General features: G+C 37.1%; 1 protein-coding gene across 2 annotated transcripts in view; it reads left to right on the top strand.

Moving 5' to 3' along the window:
* Positions 1–16,080, top strand: part of YIPF7 (Yip1 domain family member 7) — a 355,884-nt gene that overhangs the window by 339,190 nt on the left and 614 nt on the right. The window lies entirely within an intron of this gene.

Below are 16,080 nucleotides of genomic sequence, written 5' to 3'. Positions count from 1 at the left end.
GACAGCTGTTTAATCATAGTCTTACCTCTGGATACACTCCAGGAGTGGCGCACTGCAACTGTGGTCCCACTTCACAAAGGCGGTGCCTCCACCGACCCTGGAAATTACCGCCCATTAGCTTGACAAGCCTTATCTGCAAAGCCATGGAGAGGATCATAATGGACCTCATAAATAAAGACATAGGGAATTTGCAGACTTTGGATCCATCCCAGTTTGGCTTTGTCAAAGGCAGATCATGCCTTCTAAACTTGGTTGACTTTTTCGAAACAGTCACCAAAGCCATTGATGAGGGAAAGGCAGTCCATACAGCCTACCTCGATCTGGCAAAGGCCTTTGATACAATACCCCACTCGGGTATCATTGAAAAACTCATCAGCTTAAATGTTAACCCATACATCACAAGATGGGTTGCAAACTGGCTGAGTGACAGAACCCACAGGGTCAGAGTTGCTGGCCATGTCAGACTCAAAGCCTGTCACAAGTGGTGTACCACAGGGCTCAGTCCTGGGCCCACTCTTGTTTGGCATCTACTTTTCCAAGTACAAGCAAACACAGGAGGGTTATGGCTGACAAAGTTTGCAGATGACTGCAAACTGGGCCATAGTAGAAAACACATCTGACACAGATATCCTTCAGAAGGGTCTCACAGAAACGGATAACTGGTGCCAGAGCCATGGCCTAAAGTTAAATGCCAAAAATGCATAGTCATACCCTTCGGGAAAAACAAGGTTACCCCTAGCTACCAAATAGGTGGCAATCCACTGAGTACAGAAGAAGTTATCAGGGACCTGGGGACCCAGGTTGATAGTAGTCTGTCATTCGACACCCATGTAGCTAAAGTAGTTAGGAAGACCTTCTACATTGCCCACCTTATCATGAAGGGATTCTCATCTAGATCAAGGGAGGTCATAGTCTCCTATACTCATCACTCATCAGACCAATGATTGAGTACAATGCCCCATTCAGAATGTATCTGACCCGACACTTGCAGCAGCTGGAGAGGCCACAAAAGTTTCTCACCAAAAGGATAAAGGGTCTCAAACATCTGTCCTATGCTGCCCGACTGAAAGAACTCCAGCTCTATTCAGTCGCTTACCGCTTGCTCAGAGGTGACCTTTGCCTAACATACAAGGCCATGTCAAACCCAGATTTGATGAATATGCTTCACCTCAAAAAATCTAGATCCGTCAGAGCCACAAGGGCGGGAGACTTAAACCTCGACACGGCTATTAATAGGACGTGCTGGAGGGATAGATTCATCACCCAAAGACTCCCTATGCTGTGGAATAAAATCCCGGTATATGTGAGGCAGAGCACCTCGCTGGCCTTGTTCAAGAGAAATCTTGACCAATGGATGGGAGATCGCAGATATACCCCAGGGATTACCTCAGTGTCACTGCTCAACAGAGGCACAGCAAAATAATGGGTATAGTTCCCCATACTAAAGGGGTGGCGTAAGCCACAAAACTATGGGCTAGGCTTGTAAATGCCCTCGGGCAGATAGCCTAGTATGAACCTATGAACCTATGAATAAGGTGTGTGGATCTGGCACCGTAGGTGCCCTGGGTATAACTGTGTCATTTACAGCTTGTAAATCTTGGACCATACGCCATTCTCCATTTGCTTTCCTAACAGGAAATAAGGGTGTATTACACGGTGAATCAGGAGATTCTATTAAGACTCCTTCCTTAAGTAAGGCTGCTATTATAGGTTTGATTCCTATTTCTGCGTCCTTTCTTAAGGGATACTGTCTCTTTTGAGGTCTAAATGCTGATTTTGGCGTGATAGTAACTGGTCCTGCTGTACGAATAAGTCCTACATCTGATTTCCCTGTTGACCAGAGAGTCTCTGGTATGTCTCGTAAAGCTTTTTCCTCTTCCTCTAGTAAGAGTGCTACTCAGCTATCCTCACTTGCCTGTGAGTGCACAGCTGGGTGTGTCTGTGTTATCCAATTTAATTTTTGCTTTTGTACTCCCTGTTCGGAAAGTTCTAACTCTGTCTGCTTTTCCCACCTTGTGACTTTTTCTCCTAGGTCTGCCCACTTCAAATTTCTATCTTTAGTTAAACTTACATGTGGTAATCGATTAGATTTGTAAAGTGCTAGGAATTCCTGGGGCAATGAACAGCTTACTACACTGTTTCCTTCTGTGTCCCAGTACAAGTTTCGTAATACTAATCTATTAGCATGGTTTCTAAACAGTTCTTGCTCATATTCTTTATCAGGTCCTGGTCTGTTACAGTAATACAGAGTGCAATGCAACAAATGCTGTTTGTCAGTGTCGAGGGAGGGGGACTTACTGATGGCTATCAGTTGTTTCACGCAGAAATAGGAATCATCAGTTCCTCGGTCACTGCCCCTGGACCAGTCGTAACTAAGTCCTGGCTGTACCAATAAAATGTTTCACCCTCCGGTCGCACTACAAAAGTATCCATTTGTCGCTGTGCCTCGATACCCTGCATAGTTGGAACTACGGCTATGCCAAATATCTGCATTAGGTCTCTTCCCAAGAGATTCACTGGGCATTTTGCAGAAACAACAATTTTGCTTTTCTGGGTCATCCCTGAAACTGGGTCAGTTATTGCTATGTTGTGGGAAAGTGGCTCCCGATACAGCTGTCCATTAGCTGCTTTCACTAATATGTAGTCAAGTGATTCTGAATTTTCTGGTGGCTTGGAAGGATGTATCAGGGTCCGTGAAGCCCCTGAGTCACATAGGAATTTAACTTCCTTCCCCTCTACCAGAAGTGTAACTTCCGGTTTTGTGTCTGCCAAGTAGAGCTCTAAGCTCAATAATGCTAAGTCCAAAATTTCATTTTCTTCATTATCTTTGAATTCATGTACATCCTCTATTTCTTCTGTCACATCCTCTACCCTTTCTATCACATTTGCATTTGTCTTTTCTCATTTATTCCTATCCAGTGATTCTTGACTGTCATATAGTCATTCTTCACCCTCCTTGTCTTCTGTGGTTACCTTTTTATTTTGCCTGCAATCCCTTGCTAAATGTCCCTTTTTCCCACTTTTGAAACATTCACCCCTTTTCTTTCTCTCCTCAAAGTCCTCTGATCGTTTATCAGATTGCTTGTTTCCCTGGGTATTTTTCTTACCCTTCTTCCCGGTTTGTACTACAAAAACTTCTGATCCATCTTCTACTGCAAATACTTGAGTTTTCTTTTTCTTTTTGCTATTAAAATGCCTTTCGGCATGTCTTGCATATTCAAGTAATGACTGTAATCTACTTGTATGATGATCTACCATGTGCTTTGTAATAAAGCTGCTAATGGGCGCAATACTGCCTTTTAAAAATGCATTCTTTAGCTGTTGCTCATATGGGGAATCATGTGTTTGATCTTCAGGTACCTGCATTCCACAATGGTTATTAAAACATTCTAATAATCTGGCATAATATCTATCAACAGTTTCATCTTCTTGTTGTATGCATTGATTAATGCAAGTCCAATCAGCCCTAGGCTTCCATTTCTCAGAGATTCGGTCTGTCAGACCTTTCACTCTGTTGTCCAGTTCTGCATTACTATGTGGGAGTGGTCTAAGCTCAGCGTCGCAGGGATTCCAGTTGCCACTAATCATGTACCAATCTGGACCTATGATTTGTCTAACTACTTTCTCTACCTCTTCTCCATTCAAATTGTAACTTAACCTCATGCCTTGTAAGTCTTCTAAGAATTTTCTAAAATTAACTTTTGGATGGGGAATTCCCTCTGTGGCTTTCCGGATGTCTTCCGGAGTCCACGGTCTATATACTAGAAGAGTTGGATCCTGTCCTGCCTGCGGATTTGGTACTTCTATGAGTGGACATATGTCTTCTTCACTCATAGCTTGTGAATTTTTATTTATTTCATATAATTCAATATCCCCTCTCAAGTTGCGTGTTCGAGACCTGGTCTCGATAGGATCTCTGACAAACGGTTTTGATTTTGCAGGAACAGCTGGGTATAGCGGAGGTGGATCAGCTTGTCAACTCGCTTCATATTCTGCTAAGGGAAGCGGAGGGGGTGGAGGAGGGGCTGTTGCTATTGCCAAGTTATTATCTTCTTTATCTAAGAACATTGCTTTTGAATTTTTAATCTTTTGTTCCCTGCAGTTTGCTTCCTCAAGCCACCTGTGTGCCTGAGGGACTTCTAACTGTCGTTGCTTTTTTAGCTGACCTTTTGCGTCTGTTTTAAGTTGTCTAACAAGTTTAATAAGTGAAGGTTTATCTAAATTACCATCAAATTTGTATTTATCAACCCATTTTGTATAATACTTAACATTATCGGCATGCTGTAATTGCATATATTTTGCGTCTTTGGTTAGGGGAGGGTCTCGGGAACTTTTTGTGCACTGATTTCCCATGTTGCCTTAGCTAAGTTAGAAATTGTTACGTAACCCTTCTTATCACGTGGTACCACGATTTTACACCTTTTCACAGTTTATCTAGAATAACTGCCTACCTATTCTGTTTCCCTGATCTATGACAAGACAGCAATCTTTTTGTCCCTGATCTGCACATGCAAATCTCCCCGACAAAACAATACTGTAACAAGTCCCTGATCCAAAACAGAAAAAAGGTAAATTCCTCCTTACCTGACCCTTTGTGTGTTGATCCACCGAAACGTTGACTCGTCCTCCAATCCCAGATCAGAAACAGTGGCTGGCCTCTTTCGAACGACAATTCAGTCGGAGGTCTTTCAAGACAGAAGAGCCGATGTGGCCACTTCTCCATACGGGTACATGCCACCGGGCCCAATTCTGACCTGAGCCTAGAGTGAGAGGTGTTTCCGGTTCGAAGGACCACAACTGTCAAAGGAAAAATATATTTTAAAAATGATAAACAAAAAAACGGTGCCAACCAGGTGTAACACAGCAATATGAATCCAAGTACAAATACACCTCACAGCCAAAGTCCTCCAAAACACAGAACACAGTTTATTCACAAAATAACAAAATGGTTAAGCGCTTTCGTCAGTTGACTTCATCAGAACAATACTTGCATATAAAACACTCACTTAAATATAAAACCTTACCCATAATTAAATGAACAGGTGACCAATCATTAAAAAACAGTCCTTAAAGTGGAAAAATCCATGTGGAAAGAATGATGCATAAAAAGTTAGAAATAACAATAAATACTGTATTAATTGCTGTAAAAATACTGTCACATTGATGTAATAGTAAACTACTATCATAAAATATACAAAAAAATGTGTTCTAAAACTAAAACACTAAAACATACCACATGAGAAACCTTCATATAATGTATACATTAGTTGCCTACAATAAAAATAGGTAGTTCAAATGCCATCCCATAAATCAAATATCACTAATTGTAAGAATATAGGTGTGTAAATATAAAAATATATAAATAAAAATTCATTATAAAATACATGTCACAATTTATAAGCCTAAATTTGAGCTCTGATTTAATGCTAACATGGTCATTGAGACCAGGAGGAACAGTTGCATTCAGTTCTAACTGCCATCTAGCTTCTGCCCTAAGGAGTTGGTTAGTCCAATCACCCCCTCTTATGTCTTTACCTACTACTTCAAGAATGCCAAACTGAAAAAAGTGTTCAGGAAAAGATTTAATGTGTTTAAATAATGCATTCTTTTCATCATGCTTAGAAATATTATATAGGTGCTCATAGATCCTCCTACATAACTTCCTTTCCGTCTTTCCCACATAATATTGTTTGCATAACTGGCATACTGCTAAATACACAATTCCAGAAGTGTTGCAAGTCCCTATCCTGAACCTTACCTCAATATTATAGGGTCCCAGTAACACCGAAGGGGTACTAATAATATATTTGCAATACTCACAGGCACCACACTTAGTAGTCCCCCAGTTATTAATTTTCTTAACCTGCCCACGGTTATCCAGTAGACTTTTTAAATTCCTATTTACCTTATAAGTGAAAGAGGGTTTGTTGCCAACAATTGACCATAAGTCTTGATTACACTTAAACATATTCCAATTGTTAATAATAGTGTTTTTAACAAAGACAGATGTTTCCCCCTCAATCAACACCATAGATTTTGTGTAATCCAAGCCCTTATTGCTGTCAACTACAGGGGTGATCTCAGTAGTACCAAGCAGTGGTTTAAATCTCAAACCCCATTCGTTAACAACTTGTTCCTTAATATCTTTCACAAACTTCAAGGGATAACCCCTCACTCTAAACATATCTACCAATTTATCCATTTCAGAAATCACAGAATCAATGTCAGAGCACATTCTCACAACTCGGACCATTTGACCCTTCACAATATTCCTCTTAACATAATAGGGATGACAACTAGAAAAAGCCAAATAGTCATTGGAAAATGTCGGTTTCCTATAAATGCGAGACTGAAAACAACCTTTAACTGAATCTTTATACAAAAATACATCTAAATAATTAATATTAGAGGACCCAAAGGAACCTGTAAATTTAAAATACTCACATTTGTCATTTAAAAATTCCATAAAAAAATCATGAAGACCATCTTTCTTCCATAAAAAAAAATAAATCATCTAAAAACCTAAGGTAGACCAACCACTTATCTGAAAATGTATTCCGAAAAATAAATTTAGTCTCCCATTTATACATAACTAAGTTGGCAAAAAGAGGGGCACAACTACTGCCCATGGCTACACCACCAACTTGCCTGAAAAATTCCCCTTCAAACATGAAAAAATTATTTTTTAAAATAACTTCCATCAAAACCATAATAAAATTGATCATAGTGTTACCCAAGTTTGTCTTTTCAACCAATGCCTCATGGAAGAACTCTAAGCCCTTCTCATGGGGAATAGAGGTAAATAAATCCACCACGTCAATAGTAGAAAAATACACTTCATTGTCATAATAGTCATTTTTTATTCTTTTTAAGAAATCCCAGGAATCAATCAATATATGTTCAATGGGAGCCAAACTTTTCCTAACCATACGATCCACAAATACCCCTAAAGGGTATGTAGCACTGTTGTTACCAGCAATGATTAAACGGTAAGGTGGGTCACTCATATTTTTATGTGTCTTGGGAATCCCAAAGGCAATAGGAATGGTAGGTAGTTCAGTATATAAAAAGTTACACATTTCTTCGTTAATAGCACCTTGAAGTAAAGAATCTTCTAATAATAATCTGATCTTCCTGTGAGATATATTTATTTCATTCTTTGACACACATTCAAATTTAGTTTCATCCTGCAACATGCTAAAAATCTTGTTGTTGTAATCTACCTTATTTACAACAGTCATACCTCCCCCCTTATCAGGTTTCATAAACCTTAAATTATCATTACTTCTCAGTTGTTCCAAAAGTAATTTCTCTGTCCTGGTTAAATTAAAATATTTTATTTTATGTGTCCTCAATTTTTGGTATATTTCCTGACAACATATTTTTTCAAAGGTGTTTAACAGGGGATGTAAAGGGGGGTTAAAACAACTCTTCTTTTCCAAGCATAAAGATGTCCCGCTAGTGTTAGTCTCACGGGTAGAGTCTTTGTATAAAAGGCTCAAATTTAATTTCCTTACAAAGAGCTTTAACTCAGTTAACATATTACTAATATTAACTTTTTTAGAAGGTACAAATTTTATACCTTTCATAAATAAATGAAACATGTCTTCATTAATACTGATACCTGCATAATTAAAAATCCTAAAGCCCTTATATGTAAAACGCAAACCATCTAATTCCGACGTAATAGCCTTTGAATCTACAGGTTCTAAATCCTCATCACTAACTAAGACTGGGGGTAGCTGTTCTTTTTCCAACCCGTTTGTCCCCTGTAGCTGTTTTTTCTCACCCCTCCCCCTTGAGCTCCTAAAAAAACTTGTTCATCCCTATAACTGTTTTTATGCTGTAAACGAGCAGATCTTCTTAAAGGGGGAAATTCAGAATCATACTGGTTGTTAACCAACCCCTGCCTATCCATATGCATAGGAACTCTTGCTACACCATCATTAGTCTGAGTGCTACCAACAATGTTCTCACCATCACAGTATGACTTAGGCAAGGGATAAGCAATGTTATGTTTGTATTCATAATCATCCCTAAGCAATTTCGTCCTTTTCCTATCTATATTCATGCCTACATTATATTCAACTTTATCAAAAATGTTATTATATCTAAAATTTATTCTATTAAAATTGGCATCATTCAAAATATAGTTATTAAATTCATCTATTTCATTTAAAAGTCCATCAATTATTTTAGTATTGATCCTTATGATAAAATCCAACAGTTCCAAACTGTGCCTGTCGAACATCTCCAACAGTTCACCAACCTCAGGTTGCCCCTTTTTTAGGCCATTCGGAAATTTATAAATACGTAAACCTTTTGGTACCCTTTTCTTCTCCACACATTCTTTAAGATATGCGCTGTCACACTGCAGGGCTCTAACTTTATAAAGTTTAGTCTCTAGAGATACTAACCTCGAGTCCAGTGTATTAGTAGTGTCCACAGTTCCGTTTTTAAAGAAACCATAATCCGTCTTCTTCCAGTCATTCAAACAGTCACAATTTTGATTGAAGATACAAGTTCCCCCTCTAATAGAGTTTGCGTTGTTGGTTTGGCGTATTTCTTCCAAAGGATCCACATTACCTGGTTACCATTACTTATATTCATGACTGCCTGAGAAGCATCTCTTGCTTCCCTTTGCACTAGTGGGATCTCACTTCCGGAAACCGGAAGTGATGAAATTGGCGTTTTTTGTAAGCGGACAACCGCTTCTTGCAATTCTGAAACTTTGTTGGTTAAATTCAGTATTAACTGCAATAAACCATCACTACTGTCATCACCCCTCTGCCCACATGGAAAGGGAACTGCATCAAATTCATCCTCGAAGACAGGGGATAGTTCATTGGTATCCATAACCAGACAAGGAGGCTGCAGTGCACCGAGGGAACACACTAAACAAAAAAACGGTGCCAACCAGGTGTAACACAGCAATACGAATCCAAGTACAAATAACCCTCACAGCCAAAGTCCTCCAAAACACAGAACACAGTTTATTCACAAAATAACAAAATGGTTAAGCGCTTTCGTCAGTTGACTTCATCAGAACAATACTTGCATATAAAACACTCACTTAAATATAAAACCTTACCCATAATTAAATGAACAGGTGACCAATCATTAAAAAACAGTCCTTAAAGTGGAAAAATCCATGTGGAAAGAATGATGGATAAAAAGTTAGAAATAACAATAAATACTGTATTAATTGCTGTAAAAATACTGTCAGATGAAATTTACCTTTATGAAAGTTATAAAATTTGTACCTTCTAAAAAAGTTAATATTAGTAATACGTTAACTGAGTTAAAGCTCTTTGTAAGGAAATTAAATTTGAGCCTTTTATACAAAGACTCTACCCGTGAGACTAACACTAGTGGGACATCTTTATGCTTGAAAAAGAAGAGTTGTTTAACCCCCCTTTACATCCCCTGTTAAACACTTTTGAAAAAATATGTTGTCAGGAAATATACCAAATATTGAGGACACATAATATAAAATATTTTAATTTAACCAGGACTGAGAAATTACTTTGGAACAACTGAGAAATAATGATAATTTAAGGTTTATGAAACCTGATAAGGGGGGAGGTATGACTGTTGTAAATAAGGTAGATTACAACAACAAGATTTTTAGCATGTTGCAGGATGAAACTAAATTCGAATGTGTGTCGAAGAATGAAATAAATATATCTCACAGGAAGATCAGATTATTATTAGAAGATTCTTTACTTCAAGGTGCTATTAATGAAGAAATGTATAACTTTTTATATACTGAACTACCTACCATTCCTATTGCCTTTGGGATTCCCAAGACACATAAAAATATAAGTGACCCACCTTACCGTTTAATCATTGCTGGTAACAACAGTGCTACATACCCTTTAGGGGTATTTGTGGATCGTATGGTTAGGAAAAGTTTGTCTCCCATTGAACATATATTGATTGATTCCTGGGATTTCTTAAAAAGAATCAAAAATGACTATTATGACAATGAAGTGTGTTTTTCTACTATTGACGTGGTGGATTTATTTACCTCTATTCCCCATGAGAAGGGCTTAGAGTTCTTCCATGAGGCATTGGTTGAAAAGACAAACTTGGGTAACACTATGATCAATTTCATTATGGTTTTGATGGAAGTTATTTTAAAAAATAATTTTTTCATGTTTGAAGGGGAATTTTTCAGGCAAGTTGTTGGTGTAGCCATGGGCAATAGTTGTGCCCTCTTTTTGCCAACTTAGTTATGTATAAATGGGAGACTAAATTTATTTTTCGGAGTACATTTTCAGATAAGTGGTTGGTCTACCTTAGGTTTTTAGATGATTTATTTATTTTATGGAAGAAAGATGGTCTTCATGAATTTTTTATGGAATTTTTAAATGACAAATGTGAGTATTTTAAATTTACAGGTTCCTTTGGGTCCTCTAATATTAATTATTTAGATGTATTTTTGTATAAAGATTCAGTTAAAGGTTGTTTTCAGTCTCGCATTTATAGGAAACTGACATTTTCCAATGACTATTTGGCTTTTTCCTAGTTGTCATCCCTATTATGTTAAGAGGAATATTGTGAAGGGTCAAATGATCCGAGTTGTGAGAATGTGCTCTGACATTGATTCTGTGATTTCTGAAATAAATTGGTAGATATGTTTAGAGTGAGGGGTTATCCCTTGAAGTTTGTGAAAGATATTAAGGAACAAGTTGTTAATGAATGGGGTTTGAGATTTAAACCACTACTTGGTACTACTGAGATCACCCCTGTAGTTGACAACAATAAGGGCTTGGATTACACAAAATCTATGGTGTTGATTGAGGGGGAAACATCTGTCTTTGTTAAAAACACTATCATTAACAATTGGAATATGTTTAAGTGTAATCAAGACTTATGGTCAATTGTTGGCAACAAACCCTCTTTCACTTATAAGGTAAATAGGAATTTAAAAAGTCTACTGGATAACCGTGGGCAGGTTAAGAAAATTAATAACTGGGGGACTACTAAGTGTGGTGCCTGTGAGTATTGCAAATATATTATTAGTACCCCTTCGGTGTTACTGGGACCCTATAATATTGAGGTAAGGTTCAGGATAGGGACTTGCAACACTTCTGGAGATGTGTATTTAGCAGTATGCCAGTTATGCAAACAATATTATGTGGGAAAGACGGAAAGGAAGTTATGTAGGAGGATCTATGAGCACCTATATAATATTTCTAAGCATGATGAAAAGAATGCATTATTTAAACACATTAAATCTTTTCCTGAACACTTTTTTCAGTTTGGCATTCTTGAAGTAGTAGGTAAAGACATAAGAGGGGGTGATTGGACTAACCAACTCCTTAGGGCAGAAGCTAGATGGCAGTTAGAACTGAATGCCACTGTTCCTCCTGGTCTCAATGACCATGTTAGCATTAAATCAGAGCTCAAATTTAGACTTATAAATTGTGACATGTATTTTATAATGAATTTTTATTTATATATTTTTATATTTACACACCTATATTCTTACAATTAGTGATATTTGATTTATGGGATGGCAGTTGAACTACCTATTTTTATTGCAGGCAACTAATGTGTACATTATATGAAGGTTTCTCATGTGGTATGTTTTAGTGTTTTAGTTTTAGAACACATTTTTTTGTATATTTTATGATAGTAGTTTACTATTACATCAATGTGACAGTATTTTTACAGCAATTAATACAGTATTTATTGTTATTTCTAACTTTTTATGCATCATTCTTTCCACATGGATTTTTCCACTTTAAGGACTGTTTTTTAATGATTGGTCACCTGTTCATTTAATTATGGGTAAGGTTTTATATTTAAGTGAGTGTTTTATATGCAAGTATTGTTCTGATGAAGTCAACTGACGAAAGCGCTTAACCATTTTGTTATTTTGTGAATAAACTGTGTTCTGTGTTTTGGAGGACTTTGGCTGTGAGGTGTATTTGTACTTTAAAAATGATCAAAACACGGTAGGTTCAGGTTAAGGCACTTTAATCTTGCAGCAAGGAGACAAAAACATGCTAATACAGAGTTTGTCTAACTAGAATCAGGAAATGCAAGTATTTTTATACATTTTCTAATAAGACATTGCCTACCAAGCTGACGTAGTGAATCACAAGTTCTGTCATCATTACTTCACAGTGATTGTTTTTACAATATTCTGCTGGTACCATCAATTTTTGTGAAAAACTTCCTAAGAAAAACAACGTGGCCTTGGCTACCACCATTTAGATATATGCAATGTTACCATTCAAGGTACTATGGCTAATTCGAGCACAAAGCAAGTATAGATTGCAGTTCATTTCTCTCATAGTCCTTTGTCTATATTATCTCTAACTTCTGCAGCTGTGTATGTTCTCATACTTCGAACAGAGCTGATTGTTTAAAATCATTACATTTACAGAATATAGCATTGTTCATTCATTTCTTCCTGACCTAGCAGATAATCACCTGCTTCTCAAGTACATTTCCAAAAGGCATAAACATGAATATTGCTGTGCTAGCAATTACTAGGTCAGAGGGCATCTTGCAAGTTTCAGAAAGCACACTGCAGTTTCAAAAAGCATCTTTTCAGTTTCATATGAAACTCAGCTGTATATAGAACAGTGCATATAAAATAGAATGAAAAACATGTTAACTTATTTAGTTTCTAATTAGCATTAAGCATACACACATTAATATATATTTTTCTGACACTATAGAAAAAGAGCACCTGGCAAAAGCACACACTGAGATAGGGAGGATGTGCAAATTCCATACTGCAGGAACCACAGCCAAGAACTACTCACTGCACCACTGTGCCTTTTATTAACTGCTTTGACACACATCTTGCCCAGACCACTAAACCTAGCCACTTATTGTGTACAGTGCTTAGGCCTCACTGTGATGAAAAGTGAAAGAATTATTATTATGTCCAATTTGTTACTGTTAAATATAGTGCAACCCCCCCACACACACACACACACAAGTATAAGCCACAACAATACTCATATTACACCAATTTCAGCAAATACCTTGAACTACATCTTTTTGTAATGTTTTTCTATACTCATTTCAAATTAGTTAATTTAATTCTCAGTGCAAGAAGAACACTGCAGTGATGATGTTTGTTTCTTTTTCTGTAATGGAATCATGCATTCCTGATAAAAAACCCTCCCAACAATTTCAGAAGTCATAGCTTCAAAATTTGCAAAAACCTGTAAAAAAAATTAGTGACGTTCTCGAAAAGCAGTTTCATCTCATCATATGAAGATAGTCCACACCCAACATTCCTGAAACATAGATACAAGACTATTGCATACTTAAATCCATCAAGTTAAAACCATCAACTTAAAACTAAACAACAGCTCAGGCAGAAAGACTAGAAACAATAAAATCAAACCCACCAAAAGCAGATCAGTTTAGTGAATTTTGTTATTTGAGCATATCTCGTATATCTTAAGAACATGAAGTCGGTATTAAGTTGTACAAGATGAAAATGGTTTCACTCTTAAGTCGGGTAAACAGTTTGATTCTTGTTTTTACTGAAATCCTTTAGTTTCACAACTTTTTTGTACCTTGTAAACAGTTCAACATCCAAGCAGCCTCAACAGATAAATGGCAGTGTAGCACCTGTATATAGTTCACTGCATGGAGCAATGGAGTTGGATTGGAAAAACGATTTTGGCTGTGTTGTCTACAGCTGTGTGCTCTCTCCTTAACTAAAAACACTAAATGGTAAACTGTCTCAGATCATGTCCTCAACAGAAAATCTACGCCTTACATGAAGATTAAAAAAAAGTGTCTCACAGTCTGTCTCTTAATATGGTCTTTTGACCTGTGAACTAATTTCTCTGCTTCTCACTACCCTTTCCAATCCATGCATCAACCTCCTTGGCACATAGGAAGGAATTAATGGATTAAAAGGGGCAGCCCCTATTTTGTGACTGGCAATAAATGATAGGTGAAATCAGAAATAAATGATAGGTGAAATCAGTATTTTTGGTAAATACTGTATAGTTGAAAGGTGTGTGCCCTGTTTCTCACTTTAAAGACGTATATATATGTCATGCCATTAATGGGGGAGCTGTAGCTTCCCTAGCCACCCAGTAAATGCATCACTGCATGTTGTTTGTCTTGAAAGCAACAAATGCCAACGGAGGCCTATTGTCTATTTCAGCAGAAACAATCTGAATATAGAATCAATGTTCTTTACCCCATGAACGGTAGCATTTTCTCTAACCAGGCATTTTGACTAAATTCTATTTTAATTCATTTGCAATTCTTGCAATGTTAACCAACAAACTTAAATTACAAGTTCATTATGAAGAAAGACCCTGCCACATGGCTCAAGAACTTATTCAGCATTACTGAAATTCAAACACATAAACAGAAAAATGAACCTTTAAGTGAACATTTTATACTGGACTTGCTTTAAAGGCATCTGTTTAACTGAAAGCTTCCCTTAATTCATTTGCAATCCTTTTAAAGCTATTCAGTAAACATAAACACCAAATTCACTAAGATCAAAGGCCTACTGATGTAGTCCAGGGCCCAGTTACTGTTAGTGAAAATGTGCAGAATATTATGCTCTTTTAACTAAAATTTGCAAAGTAATCTTGTACACTATAGTTTAATTAAATACTTTGTATAATTCATCTGCAGTCCTTGTAAGCTAACCAAGAAACTTAAACTTCAAGTTCACCAAGAGTAAAGGTCCATCCTCTTGGACCAGTGCTCCGTGAAATTCAGTCAAATACACAGAATAATTTACTTCTAAATAATCATGCCATTAAGGTCTTTAAAACAGTCATTTAAATAAAACTTTATTAAATGTATTTGCAATCCTTTCAGAGATATCCAGCAAAATTAAATGCAGTTCATTGTGAACAAATGCCTGACCATGTAGTCCATGGCTAATTTAGTTACAATTAAACACATACACAAAATAAGCTAGCACACTGTATGGCTTTGTAATATTTTCTTAACTAAAACTGGTTTTAATTTATCTGTAGTCCTTTTTGTTAACCTACAACTAATTAATTGGATTCCTTATTAACCTTATCAACTCACACTTCCTGTGAGCTATAGCTTTGATTCTTGTGGAACAAATACACAGTTCTTGAAGAAGATGATGAAGAATTATGATGCAGGCTGCATGTAAATGCTTCTAAAACAGGCACAGCTCAGTACTGCAACTTGTTATACAGCCTGCACGATGTCATCAAGACATGATGTGATGTCATTATGTGTTCTCTCCACTTAATTCATTGATCTTATTACAGTACCGCTACAAAACAATGGTAACTAGGCTGGGTGTACTCATTCCACCAAGGTGACTGACAGTCAGATAAAAGATTGGAAGTTATCACATGGGAATAAGGTTACAGGCTATTAATGTATCGTATCATATTGTCCAGGGTTTGATTACTGTAACCTCCATTTGTCTGTTTTGTGGCACAATGTAAGTTACTTAACCTGACAGTGCTCCTGAGCTTAGCCTGAATCTTGTCCATGTGGATCAGTGCTCTGCCCAGTTAACAAATACAAATAAATGTATTACTGGACATTCTCCTTATGCAGGCATCTCGCCATGCTTCACAGTAATACCAGACAGGTAGACTTACGATCTTAAACTGATCCACAGTGGAGGTACCACAATATGGGTTGGCTTTCTAAACTGTTCTTCTATTGACTAATGCCTCTAGGGTACTCTGTTAAGTGCTGGTTATAAACCGTTCTCTGGCTGTAGTAGATTTCTTGTATAGACAGAGCATGTTTGAATAAAGCCAATGATCCAGCACTGTGCCACTGCTGGAGTGACATTTAAAAAGAATGCATGCTGTTCTTTAACAAAGTATGCAATCAGAAGAAAAAGAAACATCATAAGTCCTGAACACTTTTGTACTCTTTCCCCCTGTATATTTGGTATAGACAGAGAGTGGTTCGCACCAAGACTGCTTTTTTTCACCATTTGGATAACAGTATGATTCGGCAGCTACTGGCTCTTTGATACTCATTATAGGAAGACAAAATATATCATGTATGTCTTATTTCATACTGCAGTAGCTGCTGCTGTAGCTTTAATAACAGCTCATTTGCTGA

Source organism: Protopterus annectens, chromosome 2.part0, assembly GCF_019279795.1.
Source record: "Protopterus annectens isolate FY-2018-M chromosome 2.part0, PAN1.0, whole genome shotgun sequence".
Classification (NCBI taxonomy): domain Eukaryota; kingdom Metazoa; phylum Chordata; order Ceratodontiformes; family Protopteridae; genus Protopterus; species Protopterus annectens.
Note: the sequence above shows the minus strand (reverse complement) of the source record. Positions and strands in the feature narration are given on the sequence as shown.